Consider the following 12,053-nt stretch of genomic DNA (forward strand, 5'->3'; position numbering starts at 1 on the left):
AAGGCTTCTACTTCCTTCTCTTCAAACCTTTGCAATGCTTGGGCATATTTAAATAGATCCCCACCACGTCTTCGACTATGACGCTCTGTCTCATTATCCTCATCCATCTCCTCCAACTGTACGTGTCCCTTTGCGTCTGACAATTTTAACTGATTTTCATGTTTCAGAGCCATTTCCGAAGTTCAAACTCTCTCTCTTTTTCCCTTTCCTCTCTATCTCTTTCTTTGTTTCTTTCTTCTCTCTCCTTTTCTTTTTCCTCTCTATCTGTATCTCTTTCTTTTTCTCTCATTGCATATTCAAGCCGCTTTAATTCTTTTTCATGTTCAAATTGCTTAATCTGCAACTGGAGCTTTGCCATATCTAATGAGTCAGAATGTATCTCAGGCAAACGTAAATGCGCAGATACCATGTTAAGTACCTCACCTTTTCATATTTTGATAGTCAGTGTTAACTGCAATGCTTTTGCCAATCCTGACAGTCTGTCTTTAGTCTCTGTCCGTGAGGTGTCACGTGTCACCGTGTCCACCCCCAAAAACTTCTGAGCCTCCGAAAGAGCCATTGTTCACAACACTCTCCCCACTTAAACTAAAATACCACACCGGAAAACCAATAATCCTTCACTGTCTTTAAGTTCACAAAAGCCAATCTAATAGATAGACTTTTATCCCCCTCAAGCCCCTAATTGTTATGCTGCGACAACGAATGAACGGACATCGCGCGACAATCACCAGGCAGGAATGTTCCCTTCCAGTCGGGGAACACTTCAGCAGTCAAGGGCATTCAGCCTCTGATCTCCGGGTAAGCGCTCTCCAAGGCGGCCTTCAGGACACGCGACAACGCAGAATCGCCGAGCAGAAACTTATAGCCAAGTTCCGCACACATGAGTGCGGCCTCAACCGGGACCTGGGATTCATGTCGTATTACATTCACCCCCCACCATCTGGCCTGGGCTTGCGAAATCCTACCAACTGTCCTGGCTTGAGATAATTCACACCTCTTTAACCTGGGGTTACCCCATCTCTGGATCTGTAAAGACTTGATTACCTGCAAATGCTCGCATTCTAAGCATTGTCTTGCATCTTTGACTTTGTCTATATATATGTTTCTGGAATCTACCTCTTCATTCACCTGAGGAAGGAGCAGCGCTCCGAAAGCTAGTGTTTGAAACAAACCTGTTGGACTTTAACCTGGTGTTGTAAGACTTCTTACTGTCATTATAGAGCCTAATTGGCTATTTGCCACTACTGGACAGCCAGCCTCTGCTGTGTTGACCCACCTCTGGCAAGAGTGCCCGGAGGTGGGAAGGCCTCAGCGAGCTGAGTATGGCAAAACAAAACAAAGTTGTTAAATCTCTCACCAATTTACTACCGACAGGAAGGAGACACCACAGTTTATATTGTTTCCTTTCAGAACCGGAGAGGTTGAGTGAAAAACTTTGTCCGGAGGGATTCTTGACGTGTGTGAAAGTATTTCTACAGCTTTTCCTTTTCTATCTGAAGGTTGCTTGCTTCACCTTGAGCTTTCCTGCAATCAAATGGACCCTCCTCTGGTTTCTTCTTCTGGGTTTTCATTCTGCTTTCCAAGACAGTCTTCATGTTGCTGAATGGTCATGCATTCCTTTTGCATTTGATCTTGAAGGACAGCCAACTGTTCTTTACACTGTTTAATTTTCTTGTTGACCTCTTGCCAACTTGCTCAGGGGTTTCTGTGCATCGCCCCATTGATGCAGCTCGAATCTTGCGCCTCCAATCTTCCAGTTCAGCTCTGATGTGAACATCTTCCTAGAGAATAGCTAAATTTACCTCTTGCACATTTTTGCATCTTTTGAGTTACCTCAGATAGCTTTCCTTCATTCGCAGTCATCTGCATACTCAGTACTGCCATCTGCTGTTGCAGTTAGGGCACTGCGTCAGTATTTTTAAGAAACTCAATTTAAAAAAAAATAATTTAGAGTACCCAATTCAATTTTTCCCAATTAAGCGGCAATTTAGCGTGTTCAATCCACCTACCCTGCACACCTTTGGGTTGTGGGGGCGAAACCTATGCAAACACGGGGAGAATGTGCAAACTCTACACTGACAGTGACCCAGAGCCGGGATCGAACCTGGGACCTTGGCGCCGTGAGACTGCAGTGCTAACCCACTGCGCTGCTGTGCTGCCCAAGAAAGTTAATTTTTGAGAGAATTGGCTGCTCCTCAGCCATTTCCTTCTTCTGTGCTAAACTCTTTGTCTCACGCATTGCATTTCAATGGTATGGTTGGCAAACAATTTTTTGGTTTACTTGAATATCGTCTCTCTCACTGGAGGATCAGCTGTTTCCCATACTCTGGGGTGTTTTGTTGCTCTTTCTCTGGAGTATCTTGTTTGCTCTTGGTGCTTTACTGGGAGTTGCTCTCTCTCGGGAGTCCTTTGTTGGTCTTGCCGCTTTATTGGAGTTGCCCATACTCAGTGGTTTCTATTAATTTTCTGCCCTTAGCAGTTTTTTTCTTGTAGTTACAGCTTTAAAGACCATTGCCCCATTAAGACTGTCGGTGCAGTAACCATTTTTTTTCCCACTTGGCTATCAGCAGCCTGTTGGTTTCGTGCTGCATGTTTCCCACGCTTTCTCACACGTTGTGGCTGTTTTTTTTAAAACTGCAGCACTTACTTCTCTGTTTTTTCTTCTTTTTGAACTCTGCAGGTCCTATTTATAATGAACTTCGGGGCTGTCCGCATGCAGCCTGCCGGTTTTCTCTCCGTAATCGTCCTGTGCTTTTTTGAGCTGGAAAGGGTCCCAGCAATTGTGGACCTTTTTAAAAAACTTTCAAGGTAGGGGCATTCATTTTTTTAGATAAGTCTTTCCTTTTTTCTTCTACCTCTGAAGGTGTTTTGAACTTTGCATTTTGGGAGTTTTGGTGGGTGTGTTTTTTTTTAAAGTTGCAAGCTGTGAACTCTGCAGTGTTTCTTATTTTAAACTCTGCAGGAGTCTGTCTTTAACCACGGTTTTTCCTGTGCCCTATCTGTCTTTTTTTAAAGGTTTTCTTTTAACATGCAGCTGTGTTGCAGCTCCTCTGTGCATACGCCAAGTAATGGGACTGCCACCTATTCTATCATTTTTAAAAATAATTCATTTACGGGATGTGGCCGCGGCTGTTCAGGCCAGCATTTATTGCCCATCCCTAATTGCCCTTCAGCGGGTGGTGAGTTGCCTTCTTGAATCGCTGCAGTCCTTCAGGTGTAGGTACACCCACAGTGCTGTTAGGGAGGGAGTTCCAGGATGTTGCCCCAGCGACAGTGAAGGAACGGCGATATATTTCCAAGTCAGGATGGTGAGTGACTTGGAGAGGAAACTCCAGGAGGTGGGGTTCCCAGCTATCTGCTGCTCTTGTCCTTCTAGATGGTAGAGGTCGTGAGTTTGGCAGGTGCTGCCTAAGAAGCCTTGGTAGTTCCTGCAGTACATCTTGTAGATGTACACATGGCTCCTACTGTTTGTCGGTGGTGGGGGGTTTGAATGTTTGTGGAAGGAGGAGCAATCAAGTGGGCTGCTTTGTCCTGGATTATGTTGTGTGTTGTTGGAGCTGCACTCATCCAGTATTCCATGGAGTATTGCATTAAACTCCTGACTTGTGCTTGTAGATGGTGGACAGGCTTTGGGGGGGGTCAAGAGGTGAGTTACTTGCAGTAGGATTCCTAACCTTTGACCTGCCCTGGTAGTCACCGTATTAATGTCGCTAATCCAGTTCAGTTTCTGACCAATGGTAACCCTGGGGGATTCAGCGATGGTAATAACATTGAATGTCAAGGAGCGGTGGTTAGATCCTCTCTTATAGGAGATCATCATTGCCTGGAACTTGTGTGGCACAAATGTAACTTGCCACTTGTCAGCCCAAGCTTGGATATTGTCCCGGTCTTGCTGCATTTAGACATGGACTGCTTCATTATCTGAGGAATGGTGCTGAACATTGTGCAGTCATCTGTCACCTGCAAACATCTCCACTTCTGACCCTTTGATGGAAGGCAGGTCATTGATGAAGCAACTGAAGATGGTTGGGCCGAGGACACAACCAGCAGAGAGTTTCCCCCCTGATTCCCATTGACTCCAGTTCAGCTAGGGCTCCTTAATAACATACTTGGTCAAATGCTGCCTTGATGTCAAAGGCAGTCACTCTCACCTCACCTCTGGTATTCAGCTCTTTTGTCCATTTTTGAACCAAGGCTGTAATGATGTCAGCAGCTGAGTGACCCTGACGGAACCCAAACTGAGCGTCAGTGAGTGAGAAGATAATTGCTGAATAAGTGCCACTTGATAGAACAGTTGATGACTCCTTCAATCACTTTGCTGATGATGAAGAGTAGACTGATAGGGCGGTAATTGGCTGGGGTGGATTTGTCCTGTTTCTTGTGTACAGGACACACCTGGGCAATTTTCCACAATGCCGGGTAGGTGCCAGTGTTGTAGCTGTACTGGAACAGCTTGGCTAGGGGTGCGGCAAGGTCTGGAACACAAGTCTTCAGTACTATTGCCAGAATATTGTCAGGGCCCATAGCCTTTGCAGTATTGGGCAGCATGCTAGCACCGTGGTTAACACTGTGGCCTCACAGCGCCAGGGTCCCAGGTTCAATTCCCTGCTGGGTCACTGTCTGTGCGGAGTCTGCACGTTCTACCCGTGTCTGCGTGGGTTTCCTCCGGGTGCGCCGGCTTCCTCCCACAGTCCAAAGACATGCAGGTTAGGTGGATTGGCCGTGCTAAATTGCCCTTAGTGTCCAAAAAAAGGTTAGGAGGGGTTATTGGGTTAGGAGGATAGGTTGTGAGTGAGGGCTTAAGTGGGTCGGTGCAGACCCGATGGGCCAAATGGCCTCCTTCTGCACTGTATGTTCCATGTTCTATCCAGTGCCTTCAGCCATTTCTTGATATCAGATGGAGTGAATCATATTGGCTGAAGACGGACATCTGTGATGCTGGGGACCTCTGGAGGAGAGTGAGATGGATCATCCACTCGGCATTTCTGGCTGAGGATTGTTGCTGATGCCTCAGCCCTATCTTTTGCAAATGTGTGCTGGGCCCCTCCATCATTGAGGATGGGGACATTTGGGAAGCCTCCTCTTCCAGTGAGTTGTTTAATAGTCCTCCACCATTCACGGCTGAATGTGGCAGGACCGCAGAGCTTTAATCTGACGTGTTGGTTGTGGAATGGCTTAGCTCTGTCTATTACTTGCTGCTTGTGCCGCTGTGATATAAGTACTGCTTCTTTCTTGTCATTTTTACTCACCGTCTTGTGATCTGTCCAGCATTTTTCACATCACATCATTCAGGGCCTTGCAATGTTTGTAGTTTTGCTCACCGTCTTCTGTGCACAAATCCTGAAAGACATATTTGTTAGGTGAATTGGACATTCTGAATTCTCCCTCAGTGTACCCGAACAGGCGCCGGAATATGGCGACTAGGGGACTTTCACAGTAACTTCATTGCAGTGTTAATGTAAGCCTACTTGTGACAATAAAGATTATTATTGTGATCCAAGTGTCTTAACTCAGGGTGTTGTAATCTTTTGTGATTTCGTGCACCTGTATTTGTGATCTGATTCGGCATTTACTCTGTCACTGGGGTTTTTAACAATGGGTTTCCACTCACTCTGGTGGATTCCTCTAGGTTTGTCGAGAAGTTTCTTTAACTTTGCTGTTAGATTTTCTTCTTGACCGCATGTCCGTCTCGCCTGGCTTCAGTTGCTCTCTTTTGTTACTTTTTCCAATTAAGGGGCCATTTAGCGCGGCCAACCCACTTCCCCCTGCACATCTTTTTGGGTTGTGGGGGTGAGACCCACGCAGGCACGGGGAGAATGTGCAAACTCCACACGGACTATGACCCGGTGCCGGGATCGAACCCGGGTCCTCGGCGCCGTGAAGCAGCAGTGCTAACCACCGCGCCGCCCTGGCTTCAGTTGCTCTTCGTCTGTCATTCCTTGGGATGCTTTTCTTGGTCCATCGTTTAAAATTCCACCTTTCATATCACTGCGGATCACTATGTTGTACGATAATCCCACTCTTGCCAAACATGTTGTAATATGGGTTGCATAGACGTCTCAATGATGGGATATTAAGACTTGTGTATTTAAGCATGAACCGTTTATTGTTAGCCTTTAACAGTTTACAGATCCCAGATATAGGGTGGGATTCTCCGACCCCCCGCCGGGTCGGAGAATCCCCGGGGGGGGGTGGCGTGAATCCCACGCGCCGCTGGTCGGGGCCGTTGGCAGCGGCCGTCAGTTTCTGGCCAGTCCCACCGGCGTGAAATGGGCATGGTCCATCACGGCAGGACCTGGCTTGGAGGCTGGCTAGGTGAGTCCTCGGGGAGGGGGGCGCGGTGGGATCCGGCCCCAGGGGTGCCCCCCACGGTGGCCTGGCTCACGATCGGGGCCCATCGATCTGCGGGAGGGCCTGTGCCGTGGGAGCACTCCTTCCTTCTGCGCCGGCCTCTGTAGGGCTCCGCCATGGCGGAGAAGAACCCCCCCCCTGCGCATGCGCAGGAACATGCCGGCCTGTCTGCGCATGCGCGGGATCACGCTGGCGCAAGTACTGCGCATGCGCAAACCCGCGCAGGCCCTTTGGCGCCGGCTGGTACGTTGCCAACCCCTCCACTGCCAGCCTAGCCCCCAAAAGTGCGGAGGATTCCGCACCTTCCGGTTGGCCCGACGGCGGAGTGGTTCGCGCTGCTCTTGGCGCCGGCGTCAGGCCATCCGTCCAGTTGCGGGAGAATCCCGGCCATAGTCTTGAATGATGCTGGGCTCCATGCATGTTGGCTTCCAGAGAGTTCTCTGAGTCTATTACCACGTGACTTATCACACCATGGACAGTACTCATCTCCCGTCTCACATTAACCCTTGCTCTGCTGAGCAAAGTTATATTACAATGGCACACACACAATATCACAATACTAATGACACTTGTGCTTGACTTGGAGTGTATGTGTCAGCTGGAGTCCAAAGATGTTGCCAACCTTTTGTTTGTCTTGAAACAAAGATTATAACAAAGGTTTCCCTGAGGTGAAAATTTCCACTCACTGAATGAACAAGAGAAACCAATTTGTTTTTGTTCACGACTTTTCATGGTGAATTGATCAGGAACAAGAGAGGTTGAATTAGGTTCCATCGCAGTAAATTCATCACGAGCTGTTTACACCTGTATATGAGGATTTTTGTAGAGCTAATGAGCAAGAAGTGGAAGAAACCCCAGGAAGTTTGCTCCTCCTGGTCTGCCCTTCCCCCATCCCCCAGGCCTTTGTGAACAAGGTGGATCCGGGGAACCCTTACAGCCCAATAAGAATCCAATAATCTAGGTTTTATGTTCAGTTGAGCCCGAGCCTCAATATCTTTTAGGCGGGGGGTGTTCCCTCCCCTTTGCCTGAAGAAGTACTTCCTATACCTTTTGCAGACAAGAACAAATATTTTGGAATTGCAAAATCTGAAGGGGAGGCAAAGGTTTACAAAGATCCTCCACCCATTTGTCACCAACTTCCAGTAACAAACCATATACCCGTACTAATGAGGATCAAGTGACACTTAACACTGGACTGAATGGGATCCCTTCCTTTTCCCAGAAGAGACCGACCCACGCATACACACTCTACCACCAGACCATAATCGGCCCCTCACCACCAAGTTACCAGGGAGACACTGGTCACTAGACTACTAAGCAATATTTGACCAGCATATGTTGAAGCGATGGCAATAGGTAAAAATTGGGTGGATCATGTGAAGATTGCCATCTCCCAGCCCGGGAAAGCATAGGGGCGGGTTTAGCATAGTGGGCTAAACAGCTGGCTTGTAATGCAGAACAAGGCCAGCAGTGTGGGTTCAATTCCCGTACCGGCCTCCCCGAACAGGGGCCGGAATGTGGCGACTAGGGGCTTTTCACAGTAACTTTACTGAAGCCTTCTTGTGACAATAAGCAATTATTTATTGTGATTATTTGACTGCATTACAGCAAATCTACAACTACCAATCCGCAAAGAGCTTCAGAATCTACTGAACCTGTGACTCCAATCCTGCCAACCGTCCTGGAACTCCGAGAATGATTTGAGTGATACAGGTTTTGACTAAAGGGAAAAACAATCTAACCTCTGGGCTGATATTGGTATCGGCAACATGAAAGGCTCATATTTTCAACCTCCCTTGAAAACTGTGGGCTGCACGCAACAGGATCCTGTTATGGTCCGATCAGGGATCAGTAACTTTGTGTTTGAGGCAGACAACGTTTCCAGGTACTTACTAAGCGAATAAAATTAAAAGATTCATTGTTTCAAAATATGTAAAATAAAACTTACTAAACAAAGCCAGAAAAGTAAAACAATTTACAATATCTACCGTATACTCTAATATTCAGACTCAATATGAAGTACGTGCAAATTAACAGGCAAACTATGATGTACACGCCATGCTGCATAATAAATGACAGGTGTGACCAAGATAGATGCCATGGATTTCTCAGCAAACCATCCAAATATCCGTGTCCATGCAATTTACACAATCTTATTAAAACAATGTCTTTCTCATTAAGGATTTCAAGTCTTCTCACCCAAAGATCTAACGACTGGATTCTCTCCAAGGGTTGCTCCGATTCAGACTTCCTCAATGATTACACAGTTCCTGGTGGTTTAATCGCTCCATTGCTCTCTGGAGTCTTGAGCTCCACCATTCCAGAGGATTACCTTCTCCCCAACAGCCTGAAGCACAGGGTCATCAATGGCCTGCTGCCTTTTTAGTTCTCCAGGACTCCTCCTCAGGCGTCATTGTTTGGAGCCTGCCAACAGCAGCACTTTTTCTGTCTCAAACCTCCTCTTCAACCTCCTCTCCCAACGGTTTCTCCCCGTGCTAGTGTCCTCCTGGTGGTTATTTCCCAGGTGGTCTCTCTCCCTCTGGGCCCTCTTTCTGGGATCTGCCTCTCTGCCCCAGGACTTACCTGCTGGGTCCAGTGATTGTTGTTTTTGTGCTACGCAGACACAGTCCCGATGTCCTGAATGGCCCAGTCCTTTAACAAAAGGAGCAAACTAGAATAGAGCATGTGTGACCTGTCACCCTACTTCACTCCGCCCATGCCTGGAATTGTTGGGCCTGCCAGGAAGTGGAGTCATCGCCCTCTGACGTGGAACCATGTATATTCCTATTTCTTAACAAACAACATTCTCCACGCAAAGAACTTCAAACCACCTCACCTCCTCCATGAATGGAATTTCAAAGCCAGCCCAGCATGCGACTGCGGTCTCCCATCTGGTGAATGAAAGGGGCCATGAACATTTGCCCCAGAATTTAAGGCAATCCACCTATCAAGACTGTGACATGGGCTGTCCAACAGGGCACTTTTAGTTATAAAACTGCACAATGCCACACGCAAGAAAACGAAGACAACAAAGCAATTTTTGCCAATTATATTGCCTAACTATCCTTTGGACTAAAGGCCGTACCGAAAGGTGGCATAAGTAGAAAATATTCCTATTATTTGTTTCCAAAGATTTACGAAACTAGCACTAGATGGAGGGACATCTATCTGTAAGTGTGCCTTTCAGCTGTTAATGACAGTTAACATTGTGGTCATGGTTTATTTAATTTGATTTGGTGCTTTCTTGGTCGGGGCATCAGTGTGGGTTGACCAGGACAGATTTTTGCTGATGCGCACACTTAGGAATTTGAAGCTGTCAACCTTGGCACCATTGGTACAGACGGGGTTGTGTACGATACTTTGCTTCCTGAAGTCAATGATCAGCTCATTAGTTTTGCTGGCGTTGAGGGAGAGATTGTTGTTGCCACTAGGTTCTCTATCTCCCTGCTGTACTCTGACTCATCGTTGTTCGAGATCCGACCCACTATGGTCATGTCATTAGCAAACTTTTAGATGGAGTTGGAGCCAAATTTTGCCATGCAGTCGTGTGTGTATAAGGAGTATAGTAGGGGGCTAATACGTAGCCTTGCGGAGCGCCGGTATTGAAGACTATTGTGGAGGAGGTGTTGTTTATCCTTGCAGACTGTGGTTTATGGGTCAGGAAGTCGAGGACACTGATGCAGAGGGAGGAATCAAGTCCTAGGTTTTGGAGTTTTGACATGAGCTTGGCTGGGATTATGGTGTTGAAGCTGTAATTAATGAATAAGAGTCTGACTTAGGAGTCCTTGTTCTTGAGGTGCTCCAGGGATGAGTGTAGGGCCAGGGTGTTAGCATCTGCTGTGGACCAGTTGTGGCGGTATGTGAATTGCAGTGGATCAAGGCATTATGGGAGTATGGAGTTGATGCGTCTCATAACCAATCTTACAAACACTTCGTAATGATAGATATCAAGGCCACCGGATGGTAGTTATTGAGGCACGTTGCCTGGTGCTTCTTTCACACTGTTAATGATGGTGGTCTTCTTGAAACAGACCGGAACTTCGGAACGGAGTAAGGAGAGGTTGCGAACACACCCGCCAGCTGGTCCGCGCAGGACCAGAGTGCAAAATCAGGGACTTTGTCAGCGCCTGTTACTTTCCGAGGATTCACTTTCAAGAAGGCCAATCTGACTTGATATGTCAGAGGCTGCTGGGGTAGTTGGCAATGATTTATTGGTTTCCTGCTCGAACCGAGCATAGAATGTATTGAGTTCTTCAGGGAGGGCTGCTGCCGGAGATTCTACTTAGCTTTGCCACAACTGATGAGCGTTCGTATCGTTAATCTGTGACGCTAGCTTGGTCTGATATTGCCTCATGCCATCCTTGATGGTTTTACGGAGGTCGTAGCTGGATTTCTTGTCTAGGTCAGGGTCGCCTGTCTTGAAAGCCTCAGACCTGGACTTCAGGTGGGAGTGAATCTCCCGATTAAACCGTGGTTTCCGGTTCTGGAACATTCATACTACCCTCTTTGACACGCAATCTTCGACACACTTGCTGATGAAGTCTGTGATGGTAGTGGCACACTCGCTTAGTTTGGCCGCTGAGTTCTTGAACGTGGACCAGTCCGCTGACTCCAAGCAATCGCGTAGGGGCTCTTCCGTTACCTCGGACCAGCATTGCATGACCTTCTTAACTGGTAGTCCAACCAGCATGAGTTCATTCTGCTGACTTCTTTTTTTGTTGTTGTTGTCAAGCTTCAGTGTCTACAGTGTAGAAACTATTGGACTCACTGCCAGATGAGTTGCATGAAGCCCCTTTTGCACCATCTTCATGATTCTCAAAGAGGAGGCAACCAAATCGGTTGCTGCATGGATTTTAGATCCAGGGATGGAGGAAGAACTGCCGATTTCTCATTGGATATCTATCTGTTAATGTGCCCAATGCTGGGCTTGATTTACAATGTGAATTATGAGCTTGGACGTTAAATGCTTCCGTTTATTCTCTCGACCTGGGAGATTTTGCCTTGCTATATATTTAACAAGGAATTGCCTAACATCATCTAATGCATCTTGCTAATAGAGCTGTTTATTATCGCTCACTGCAGCAGTAAATTTTACTTCAGACAAGATCGTCCTGTCAACTGTGAAAATATAAAAATTGCTGCTATTGTTGAGGAGTGTTGCCGTCTTTGAGCCTGCAGGCGTGTTTGCATCCACCTGTGCAAGTTTGCTTACAGCTGGTGCATCAGGCCCCGGAGCAGCTCCATTTGCTATTCCTGAAACAAGCCATTGCCATTTCACCAGCAGAACTACCCTTGTAATTTCAGTTCACTCATGAATTTACATCAGTGACCTTCACGCCTTGAACACTCGCTTGTTTTAAGCTCTCTGCTGCTCGCCCAACCATCAACGGTTTGGCAGCTTTCTGCAGCTAATAGGATTTTGACGATTCAGAACGAAAGAAAATGTTCCCGGCTCTTCCGTTTTGCATCGGGAAGGACCCCCCCCACTCAGCTTTGGTGGTGTAGCCGAGAGCGAATGATCGACATGATGTGCACCACCTTTCACCAAAGTCCAGCATTTTCACAGTGTAATCAGGACTGACGACAGCTTTATCGAGACATCAGCCGAGGTTTTCACAGGTCTGTGAATAGGAACTGTATATGTTCGGGTCCAAATGAAAGAGAGAACTGCAAATCCAGATTGTGTTAATAGTGCATGGCAC

Source organism: Scyliorhinus torazame, chromosome 3, assembly GCF_047496885.1.
Source record: "Scyliorhinus torazame isolate Kashiwa2021f chromosome 3, sScyTor2.1, whole genome shotgun sequence".
NCBI lineage: Eukaryota > Metazoa > Chordata > Chondrichthyes > Carcharhiniformes > Scyliorhinidae > Scyliorhinus > Scyliorhinus torazame.